This window comes from Chroicocephalus ridibundus, chromosome 2 (genome assembly GCF_963924245.1).
Source record: "Chroicocephalus ridibundus chromosome 2, bChrRid1.1, whole genome shotgun sequence".
Taxonomy (NCBI): Eukaryota; Metazoa; Chordata; class Aves; order Charadriiformes; family Laridae; genus Chroicocephalus; species Chroicocephalus ridibundus.
Window position 1 is genome coordinate 112,007,796 of NC_086285.1, and position 12,646 is coordinate 112,020,441.

Consider the following 12,646-nt stretch of genomic DNA (forward strand, 5'->3'; position numbering starts at 1 on the left):
CCGGCTGTGCGCGCCGCCGGGCCGCCCTTTATGGACTCCGGGGCGGTGCGCGCCCACCCCCCTCCCTCACCCCCCCGCTAACCACCGCCCAACGGCCGGCGCCCCGCGCGCGCTCCGCCAGCGGCCGCCCCGGCCCGCTCCGTAACGGCCGCCCTCGCGCGTTTTTCCTCACCGGCGGGGAGGGTCCCCGGCGGGTTTTCTCCGGCCCCGGCGCGGTGTCTGCCGTCCCCCGCCTGCGCTTCTCGCCCAAACCCCGTCTTGGCAAAGGTGGAGGTATGTCATCGTCAGCCGGCGAGGAAGGACTCCTGCCCTCGCTGCCCGCCGGCGGACACCGTCCCCTTTCCCCCCGTTATTCCTTGTCCCGCTGCCCCGTTCGGCCGGGCGGATACTGCAACCTTCACCGAAGTGGCGGCGTCCAAAGAAACGGGTGAACCTTCTCAGTGCCTCGCCAACGGCCATCTTCTTTGCATCGCTCTTTTTCTGAGGCGGTTTCGCCCCAGAAAACAGATAACAAGCCGCTGCGTGAAACTTGTTAAGGCAAGCAGTCCTTATGGAGACTTTCCTGAAAGTTCATGTCACCGCCCTGGAATATACCTAGTTTGAATAGCTTGATTTTTAATGAAAAGGGAGATTTTTCTTTTCCCTCCAGAGAGGAAACAAGTTCCCACAACTGCTGAGTCTCGTTTATAGTCCCTTTAGGTAGCTGTTTCATGTTTTCCTGCCTGTTTCAATGCCAGTGTGACTCTTCCGTGGGATGAGGGATGCCGTTGTGCATGCAGTCTATTCTGATATATGGCGCTGATGGGAGGCATTCGTGTGTCTATGCATGTCTTTACTGTCTGGCCGAGTCTCTGCTGTTGTGCAAGAGCAGCCCTGAGGCCAGAGGCTCGGGTTACGGGACCTCATTACCTGCTCGATCAAAGGTAGAAGAATCTCTAGGAGAAGAATCTTTGGTGCTTTCTCCAGTTTGACTGCAGTTAAGATAACAGAATCACAGAATGGCCGGGGTTGGAAGGGACCTCTGGAGATCATCTAGTCCAACCCCCCTGCCCCAGAGCAGGGTCACCTAGAGCAGGCTGCACAGGAAGGCGTCCAGGCAGGTTTTGAACGTCTCCAGAGACGGAGACTCCACCACCTCTCTGGGCAGCCTGTTCCAGTGCTCTGCCACCCTCAGAGTCCTTTCTCATGTTTAGGTGGAACTTCCTATGCTCAAATTTGTGCCCATTACCTCTTGTCCTGTTGTCGGGCACCACTGAAAAGAGCCTGGCCCCATCCTCCTGACACCCACCCTTTAAGTATTTATACATGTTGATAAGATCCCCCCTCAGTCATCTTTTTTTGCCCATCAATCAATAAATTACCTGGAAATAACCCAAAATCTGTACCTCAGCTGGGAGGTCACGTCCTCATTGCTCACCCTTGTGTTGCTGTGGCATGACTTATGTCAGCCAAACTGCGTGCTCTGGGCTCCAACCCTGCCTTTTCATAAATGTTTTTCAGCGGGGCTAGCAACTTCTTGCAAATGACCTCTGAGTAGCCCCCACACACCATGCGAGGCTGAGTCAAATGTCTTTCTGACATCAGTGAAGCAGCTGGAGGATCAGTGTGTTTGCCTTGCAAGCAGCCACCAGAGCAGGATTGGATACTATGTGCCTTTTTCTCTGCCGAAGGACTCAAATAAATGTCCTTCTGTGTGTGAACTGTGTTTTTGGAAGAGATCCATGAACAAGTCATTTGTTTAGTAGCCTGACTAGTGAGGTCGTCTTGGGCTTTGCTTGAATCTATATGTCCTTGAATATGCCTTCTGGCTTTCCTTATGCTTTGCAGATCCTTCCATACACCGCTCTGTGGCACACAGTTGCCATCAACTTGCCATCATTTCTGCTGGCATTGTCGCTTTTTAAAATTCAGTTAGTTCCCAGGTCCAGCCAGTGGTAAGGCTGAGTGTGTGTTCCCAATAGGCACACACACACACATACACACATGGCTGGCCACACTGATTGACACAGGCAGAAAACACAGCACTCATGCAAACGCCGACAGTACTTAACGGCCTCATCCTGTTCCCCTCTCTGGCTGATCAGGACAAAAGCTCATTAATGGAAAATAAATATGTATTTGTACACATCTATACAATATGGATCCCTCCAGTAGCTGGTCTTAGACACTCATCCTTTTCAGTAGCTTTCCCTTTATCCAAAGTCTTCCCAGTTGCTGGCACCTGGAAATGTTATCCCCAGAGGCCCAGCTCCACTCCAGTTGCTGATATTTAGACCTACAGACACACACATACACAAAAATTATGGCTCCCTCCTCCAGTAGCTGATTTTAGGACACTCAGCCTATTCAGCAGTTGGCCCCTGGATCCCCAGTTGCCTTACGCAGAGACACAAACAGGCAAACAAGTCTCTCTGGTAGCTGGTCCAGGGTTGTGACCTTACCAGTAGCTGGTCCCCAAACCCCACCACAGTCTCTCCGGTAGTTGGCTTGGACTCCCTAGTCCCTCCAGTAGCCAATTTATAGATCTTCTTGTCTCTTCCCTGGGCTTATGGCTGCTCCAAAACTTGACTCCCAAGCTCCCTACTCTCCAGCTAGCCTGGCTTGGTGTTTACTAGTGACCACGCACTGACGTATAGATCCACAGAATGTGCATGCACTCTGGTATCTCCAGTTGCTCCATCACAGACACACAGCCTCTAAATGCTGGCACTCAGACCACCATACACATACATACATACACATGGGGTATAGACCACCTCTCACACAGGAAAATAATTAAAATACAGTTTAATATGACAAGACAGACCGAAATGATCAGGTGCAAGGTGTAGCCAGACAGGCGTACTGACCAGCAAGCTGGTTACACCCAACCAGACCATTTGAGCCATGTATCCTTTTATTTTTCCATACCAAACCACTTTTATCCCCCCTTTCCTCACCTTTGATTCCTCCTCTAAACATCCCATAAGTCGTCTTGTATAGTCTCAAAGATTCTTTTCCCCTCCATGCCCTAAAAAGTCCCATACCCCTGGCAGGCAATAACCCCTCTCTGTAGAGTGATCCATGGAGTCTCTCCCATTAACTGTTGGTGATGGGTATCACACATGGGGCTCCTTTTCTCTGGGTATCTTATTGGGGTTCCCTGACGTGCCACTGTTCTTCTGTGCTCCTTTGTGTTCGTGGAGATAAGTCTTGAATGACATAACTCAGCAGTAGAATATTTGATCATCTGAATCAAATGATATTTTGGGAATAAAATAAGATGGAAAAAAGTGGACACAAGAAGCAATGAGAGTGTATTGTAGTAGAGCCATTAGTCCATGTGCCTCCTGAAAAGCTGTACAGGTTGCACTGCCACTGTCTGTCATCTTTGAAAGGTCTGTCTACTGTTTGCCAGCAGCAGTTGGCCAAACACTGTTTTGAGGACAAAACTTCAGCCAGTTTCCCACATATACAAAATAACCTGCTGAAGTACATGTAAGACTGTAGAACCATGTGCGCCATGAAGGTGAGCAACAGTTTACTCAACGAATTTGCATCTCACTTGTACACATTTTATAGCTATGTAAATATGTTCTAATATTCAGTCAGACCTGAATCAACGTGCAGCTTCTCCATGTTTTATTGCTAGTAGTCTGAAAAGAAGCAACACCCATTTGTTGGTCATTGAATGTAAATGTACCTTCAAATCCTTTTCATCCATGCTTGTGTTTACTTAGTGGTTGAGCTGACTTAGGAGGTGGAGGTGCCATTATAACCTGTGTTTACAAAAGCCGACACATTCTCTTTAAGTCTTCACAGGCTTGGTCTGGGATTTTAAAGGCACTTAGGTGTTTCAAAATCCTACTATGTTCTTAACTGCTATGGATTACTTCTGGGTGTATTTTAAACCCCCACTAAACACCTCTTGGAAATTTAAGGCACCTAAATATCTTTAAAGATTTCTCTCTAGGTGCTTCATCTGACTGAGTCCATGAGATTCATTCTATAAATAGGTTAACATAGGAACACACTATAGATTCTGTACAATGGATTTTCACTTGTATTTGGTTGTGTGGTCTCTTTCTCAGATACCTATAATATATATGACTTCTAACCTTCATAACTCATAGTCTTTTCTTCTTCCTGTTCACTTCATAGGCTAATTTAATATTTAGAGTATGCCTTTTTTCACTGTGCACAAAACAGGAAGAAAGCTTTCTTAAGATTTCACTTGGAGATTTACTCCCTTCATTGTTTTTCCTTTTTTTCCTTCCTTGTGCGATTTTAATTCCACTGCTGTTGTTAAAAAATCCCAACCAATTAATATATTCAACCTGAAAAATTAGTAAACACACTATCAGTCCAACTTTGCGAATTCATGCTCCAGACAGCCTTTTGAACAATCAGTTTATATGACTTACACTCTCAAAGTACCTCTTGCTCCCAGGTGCGGAAGCAAATGATTAAATAGTAAAAGAGGTCCATGCTTGTATTTTAAGGAGTGGCATGACCCTTTACAATAGACTGGATGTGGATTATGGAATAGCTGACTGCTGACTGCTAGGCCAAGTCTGGATTAAGCTGAGATTTCTAGCTGGTGAAAGCCCAGAGCAGTTAATTTCCGCTGGAGAGCTCTTTGGTGTTCCAATGTGATGGGTAGAGCCCATGTGGTTCTTTATTCCTGTTAGCACTGATAAGGACCTTGGCTGTCAGTCTTAGCAGTTGTATCAGAGGGTAACAGCAAATGCTACAGTTACACTGTCATATTCCTCCTGCTTCTTCAAAAAAGCTGTATACGTTCATAGTCAAACTGGTGGGGCCATGTGGTGTTGAAGAGCTTCCAGTGTTCTTAAGCCTTTCTCATCCATTATTCGCTCTTGCAAAGGCAAAAATAGAAACGGATACCTACAAGATGATGAATTTCACAAGGCAGGACAAAACGTGTAAGGTGTCCATGCTACAGAGTAGAAGGATTTTCCAGTAAGAGCAGCTCAGGCAGTAGTCATCTCCCACAAAGTCACATGGAAATGTGCTTTAATGCCCTGGAAAAACCCCAGCAAAAGTTCCTCTGTATTTAGCTGGTCATATGATATGATCGTTAAGCTGCTTCCTGCTTTTCAGGAAACACATTTGTGTTTATATCAGGGTTGTTGCTAGGACTATTTCTATTTACTGTAGTTTTTAAGGCCTAGAGATAAATTCATGTCATAGCAGAACAGTTAACATGATAGCTACTATTCTCATTTTCAGAGTGATAAATATGCTGTATTTTGATACATAAGAATATCAACGACAGTCTGTCCAGTGTTACAAAGCTTGTTAGCACTTACATTAACTTTCAAGGCAATAAATATAATCCACATGGTGGATTCACTCTGACAGCTTGTAGCAGGTTAGCAAATGCTGCTAACCCCACAGTCACCTTTAGGAGGAAAGTCCCAGGGTGAATGTTGTTCCTTTCTCTCTTCTTTAGTCTGAAAGTTTTTCATGTAAGTTTTAAAAAAAAGGGCGGAAAAATCTTAAAACAATTTGGCCTTGGGTTGTTTTTTTTTGCCTGTCTTCCTGAGGAAACAAAGCATGGGAAGTCATGCTCCATGCAAGCGTGTGCCCATCTACCTCCGCCACCACCTTTTCAATCTGTCAACCTCTTGTGACAAAATCTGACAGAGGCACATGAGTTCCAGAGATATTGCACCAGCAGAAGAGACTAGGAACAGCCTGAGAACCTAGCAGCATGGTCAAACAGGTCAAAAGTGGGAGGGAAACAGCAAGGGAACACACAGAGAAGTGTACAGTCTAATAAGGCTAATGCCAGCATACACAGTTTATCACAGGTGTTCTACAGCTTATATATTTTGCCTAGAAAAGCTACTATATTTCATATGGTCCTCAAAAAGATTCTTGCTTTGTTCCCCCCCCCCCCCCCCCCCGAAGCTTGTTGCTGTGGAAGCTGTGGTGTCACTAATTGTCACCTATGCTCAAACATAGTACTCAGGGTTTTTTTTTTAATGCTGCTCACCTGTCTGCTTTATAACTGTAGCTGCCAGTGGAGGTTATGCTGGTGTTTGTGTTTTAACTCAAAAGATGTGATCTGAACTTTGTAATGTTAAAGCAGAGGTCACTACATCAGGCCAGGGGTAAATATGTTTATGGCTGAAGTGTCTGAGAACACGAAGCAGCATGAAGCAACGCTGGAAGAATTCCACCCTCTCTCAAAAGGAGTTTTGAGCTGTATTTTCACACGCCTTTCTCACTGTTTGACAAGATGAATGGAAAAACACTAGAAGTCCAGCCCTGAACATTAACATGTTGGAGTTCAGTTGCCTTTGCACTTTCCAGTACTTGTTGTCTTTTCATTTGTAACACATTTTCTGTCCTTTGGAAATGAGTATTTTCTTTCAGCCCTTTGTTTCTCCCTGTGCTTAGCCTCAATGCTAACAATAACTCATCCAGGACTTTTTGCAGAGTTGGTCATAGTGATTTTTATGCAACAGCTGTAGCAGTTGGAGAAGAGGGAAGCATGTACCTGCCTGTTTTTTCAGGCAGAATGCGTGTTTGGTGTGGCTATGTTCTTAACTTCCATTCTCATAGGTCACTTAGCTACATAAACAAATAGAGCCAGCGAGTGGGCTGCACTGTGTGTTCAACAGAGTCAGTAAAATACACAGGTTGGTGTTTTCTTACAGCTACAACCAGGAGTATGGAAAAACAAAGTTAAGGCAAGGACTTAATCTACATTCTACTCTGCAGCCTCTCTGCACATCAGAGATTTTTGGGAACTGAGCTGTTTGAAGGACAGAGTGAAAACAAATTTCAGCTGGAATGCGTAGTCTGCATTATCTGTATCACACAGTGAGTGAGTGGTACAGCTGTAAGAGGATGATGAATCTGAGATATTGCTGACTTGCTTTTGGAGTCCAGTCAGCTCTGAATAGATGCCAATACAATGCAGAGTTTATCAGTAAAGTCCGGGTGTTTTGAGTGTGGGAGACAGCACAATGAGGACAAAACGGTCTTTTAACCAGAAGTCATGCTAAAGACTATCAGGAGAAAAAGCGCGTTCTGACCAGATGAGTACATTGACAGCAGCTGGTCTTGATTAGATGGAAGATCCCTCTAATTCTCACAGTGACATCCATCTAATCTAGAATTACATCTCTAACAGTAGACAGTGATGGGTGCTGGGGAAAGAGAATGGTAATGCTTCCCCCAAAATACACTTCTACATCCTGGCAACCAGTGATTAAGGCTTCATTGAACCAAAGAATGGATCTGGACCATCATATTTAATAGTCCTTTTGAAGCGTCCATTAAGCTATGTAATTGCTTTTTTAACTCAGCTAGTTACACTTGCAGCCACCAAAGCCTACGATGGCATTGCCTGCCACTCACAACTGAATTCCATCCTGTGAGGCAGTACTTCTTACTGCTGTAAAGCTGATGCCTTAATTTGGTGCCTGTAATTCTTCTGTTCTGAGAAACAGTGTCTAACAGTTCCGAATTATCATTGTAGCTGTGTGTAAGGTGAAGGTTTTAGTATTTATTTTGTTCTTTCTTTCGCTATCTGTCCAATATTTTCTGAGCTGAAAGTATTAGCCTAATTAATCTCCCTGTGTTTGAGGGGGACATTGCAGTCCTGTAAAAGTCCTTGCTTATCACCCTTCTCTTTGTGTACTAGCTCTGCTGTAGCCTCTGTGAAATGGAAGTGACAGTATTCAAAACAAGGCCAGTGATTTATGCAGCAGTATAGGATGCTTCCTGATCTGGTTTTTATTTTCTGAATCTTAACATCATGTTTTCCTCTTTATTGCCATTGAGCTTTTTTTTCATTGAACTACCCATACTACCTTCAAGATGTCTTTTGAGAGTGGTTACAGTTAAATTAGATCCCTTCACAGCTGTTTTTCCCTGTGTTATGCAGTTAGGGATATTAAATTTCATCAGGTATTGTTTCATTCAAATCTGTATCATGAAATACTTCTGAAACTCAGTCCAACTGGTAGCAGTTTTGACTGCCCTGAAGACGTTTATACAACCAAAAAGATTCACCCATTCATTACTTTTTTCCCCAGATTTAGAATTAAGCTGATCAAGTCCAAGCACAACCAATGGATCTGATCTAGACTTTGTTGCTAAAGCAGAAGAGCATCTGCATCTTATCCCATCCAGCTCAGTCTCCTTAAGGCTCTTCAGTAAAACACCTTGCAACGGAGATCTGCACTGCAGCATGTGGGAGGGGAAGGGGGGAAAGAATAGGTGTAGGTTGTATTACACAAACTAACTTTTCATGGTTTTATTCTCCGAGAAAAAAGAAAAAGCAATAGACCTCTAAGACGAAGGGTTAGAGTTCTGTCTAGACTGTCAGTCATTTAACACTTTCTAAACAAAGCATACATTTGAGATGAAACGTGCAGCTTTCCAAGTAAAAGTGATTCATCTCACTGTGAGAAACACTTACTTTTATAAGACTAGTTTTGCAGATGAAATCAATTATAAATTGCTCCGGCCAGGTCTTGGGTTTCACAGGTGAGTCACAGTTTTCTTCCTTACCCTTTTTTCTCGGGTGGTGAGTGCTTCCTGCTTGCCACCCTTCCCTTACCATCATAGATCCAACTCATCTGTTGCACATGTCCAAACCAAATCAGCATACTGCTTCTAGCCTGCTTCACAAGTGCTTCTCTCAGATTACATGTGTAAGGAGAAGAGCACCATTCCTCGCAAGTCCATCAGCCCCAGGACAAACAGCAGAGCAGAAGCTACGACTGGACAAAGCCTGGCTTATTTTTAACAGCGCAGTCCGCAGCACTGTCAAGGGCGGGTGGGTACAGCCGCTGAAGGAATGTGGCCTGGTACTGAATGCACAAAAGCAGCTGAAGCATCCCCCTCTGAGCAGGGTGCTCCCGAGAGCTACCTACCGATTGGGAATGAGGAGGGGAAGACAACATTTACACACAGAGAACTGATCAGAACTGATCATTTTTCTTTTAGAAAACCACTCTGCATCAGCAAGACTGAGGGTGTATGCCTGTTGCCTTGGACTGCAGCCTATTAGCAGCATTACCATATTAATGATTTAAAGGCTTATGAATGCTAAGAATGTAAGAGGTCAGTTTGGCCCATGGCCAGGACTCAACCCACTGCCCGCCCACGGTGAATAATCCGTTTCACGGTCTGTTTGTTAAACAGTGTACCAGAATGCAGGAGGATATGGGGTTACAATATATGTTGAGTGCACAATTGAATGCCATTGCTTTGCGGGAAGGGTGTGGAGACACAGTTGTTGCCTCTGCACAGAAGATTTGCAGAGAGATACATCTCTGTTGTGTAAAACGATTTCATTGTGGTGTCCTGTCTCTGTACTGAAAAGGGACTTTATATTATGTGTGGCCTGTATGATCTGTCAGGAATAGGGTGCAGTTCTAAGTAGTCAAAAGCTTTTTATCTCAGGACAGCAGCTTGGTTAGTATGGAAGACGGTTATGCTAAAAATGCTACATAAACAAGGAGGATGACCAGTTCTACGTAAAAAGACTTAATATGAACTACAGATAGAGCAAGACAGATACAAATGTCTTTTTTATAAATTTACATTTGCTTAAACACCTGCCTCCCCCCCCACTTCCTCAGTCATTAAGTGTTTTTAGTTTGAACATGGCCAAAGGGGATCTGGAAAAGGTGATGGAAGACCGCAAGAGGAACAACATAACAGGTCGCACATGTAAAGGGGTCACCAGAGCAAGGTATAGAAAAATGGCAGAAGGAACTGAGTGCTTGAAGGTGGTGAAATCTAGGTAATGGCATCAGACATAGAGAAAGGTTTAGACAAAAGAAAACAAGAGCAGGGCAAAAAGTGCTGGGAGCTTCCAAGTGAAAAACAGAATGTAGCTGTTGGAATTTTCTGGGGAAAGAAAACCAAAACTCAAACACCAAAATTACACCTCCCCCCAAAAAAACCCCCAACCCCTTGGAGAGGTAGAAGTCATGGAAACAAAAGTGACTTTTATCCATTAGATTGCCTCTGCCTTTAGTCATTGCTAATGCTGCTTTATTGTGACAAAACCTGCTTTATTTTCACAGATCACAACTCTTGTGAAAACTAAACACGTTTTAGTGTCAGGGCCAGATAAGACTAGGAGGAATTAAGAGAATTGTTCACTGAATTCAGTGGTCACAGAGGTGGAACTATTTGAGACTATACTTTTCTTACCTAGATGAAATTCTGATCTTAATGTAGTTTGCAAAAAATTCTTATAATGATGAGGAAAATCAGCTTGATCATCCCATCCGAAGATGGAATGGCTTTTCTGGGAGACTGGAATAGCTAGCTATTTGCAGCAACTATTTAGCAATTTCTGATTTCAGATAAAATGGGTTTATTATTGAATAATCAATTGCCTCTGAAAACACACCAGTTATTCTAAAAGATAGTGACTTTTATTTGGAAAGCATGATCACTCAGGGAGTCGAGTGCAGATTAGAGAAATATTCTGCAACTGTTCTAGGTAGCTTTTCTCAGTAACTTCCCTAAGTGGGCAAGAAAGCAGGAAAGCCGCATTTGATAGAGCACCTAAATTAAGCACATTTGGTACAGGAATCACTGAAATGATGCCATTTGCACTTTAGGTTTTCAGTAATAAAATAGAGAGTACTATAAACTTCAGTTTGGCTAGCTCAATAATAAATCAGTAGTCCTTAAGTAAGATTATTTATTGTTTTCTTGTTTATTCTTTCCTTTTTTAGGGTGGGAGAAGAGCATTTGAAAACACTGCTTAATAAAGAGCAGCAACAAACCAAGTCACGTACCTATGCAAGAGAAGATGCTTTGTAATTAGAAGTGCTTTCAACACAAAGTGTTATGGACTCCATGGTGTAATTACAAAATGTGGCAGAAATAATTATACCTAGCTTTAAGACTTTAAAGGACTTCTTAGATGTCCGAGATTTCTCTGGGTCTATAATAGACTGACTACCCACATCATTAAGCTACTGTTTTCTTAAATATAGTTGTTTGAGGTTCTAAGCTTTTTTGTTTATTTGTTTTTTAAACATACAACAGAATCACAACCAACCTGTAACAATAGTTACATTACTTAAAAATCTCCAAACTTAATCTATACATAACGTATGCTAATTGTTAAAGCAGACTTTTTGGAAAACTGATGCTTTATCAACTTTTTATGTTGGAACTGCATAGAATGCGTTATCCTGATTCTGCAGTATATTAAAACATACTGTATTTCTAGTGTTACATTTCATTAGCTGTTTTATAAAGCAACTAATAGTACTATTTCAATGTTCTCTTTCAAGTGAGAATTGATATTTATTAATAAATATTCCTAACCAAGAATACATGAGGAGTGGAGCCTACTATGAAGGACTCTGACTGATGGGCGACCTTAGACAAACCATGCTTGAGATCGAGGTTAGTAAATAGTTTGTATCATGACAACTTGAAAATATTAACCGTGTCCTGTGTATGACTGGATTTTGTCTCCGCAAACACAGCTGTGAAAAGCCATTCAGAAAACACTCCAAAAGAATTGTTTCCAATTTTACTGGTCACCTACAGCACAGACAGCTTGCTTTTTGCTTCTTTTTACGTTCAGTGTTTTGTGCTTGTGGTGGGTTAACCTTGGATGGCTGCCAGGTGCCCGCCAAGCCAAGCCAACCTCTCATTCTGTCTCCTCAAGAGGACAGGGGGAGAAAATAAGATGAAAAAGCTTGTGGGTCGAGATAAAGACAGGGAGATCACTCACCAGTTACCAATACCAGCAAACCAGACTTGACTCAGGGAAGATTAATTAAATTTATTGTCAATTAAAAATACAGTAGGATGGTGAGAAACAAAGACAAAACAAAAAACCAACTTTCCCCCCACCCCCTTCTTCCCAAGTTCAACTTCACTCCTTCATTCCCAACTCTTTTACCTCCTCTACCTGACCCCAAGCAGCACAGGGGAAAAACAGACCCTCTCTGCTGCTCCCTTCTTCTCACACTTTTTCTCTGCTTCAGTGTGGGCCCTTCCCACAGGATACAGTCCTTCAGGAACTGCTCCAATGTGGGTCTTCTCCATGTGGTAGTCCTTCAGGAACAGACTGCTCCAGTGTGGGTCCCCCATGAGCCACAGGGTCCTGCCAGAAAACCTGCTCCTGTATGGGCTTCTCTCTTGCCAGGAGCCTGCTCGCGCACGGGCTCTCCACAGGCTGTAGCTTCCTTCAAGACGTGTCCACCTGCAGTGGCATGGTGTCCTCCATGGGCTGCAGCGTGGATATCTTCTCCAACATGGGGTTGCAGGGGGACAAACTTGCTTCACAGTGGTCTTCACCAGGAGCTGCAGGGGAAGCTCTGCTCCAGCACCTGTAACGTACCCCTGCACACACCCTCCACCACCCTTCTTTTCTGACCTTGGGGTCTGCAGGGCTGTTTCTCTCAGATTTTTCTCAGTCCTCTCCCAGCTGCTGCTGCACAGCATTTTTTACCCTTTCTTAAATAAGTTTCCACAGATGCACCACCAACCTGGCTGAAGGGCTCAGCTTTGGCCAATGGTGGGTTCATTTTGCAGCAGCTGGAAGCAGCTCTGTACAACGCAGAGGCAACCCCTGGTCTCTACTCACAGAGGCCGCCCCCACAGCCCCCCTCCACCCCCCACTGCCAACACCTTGCCA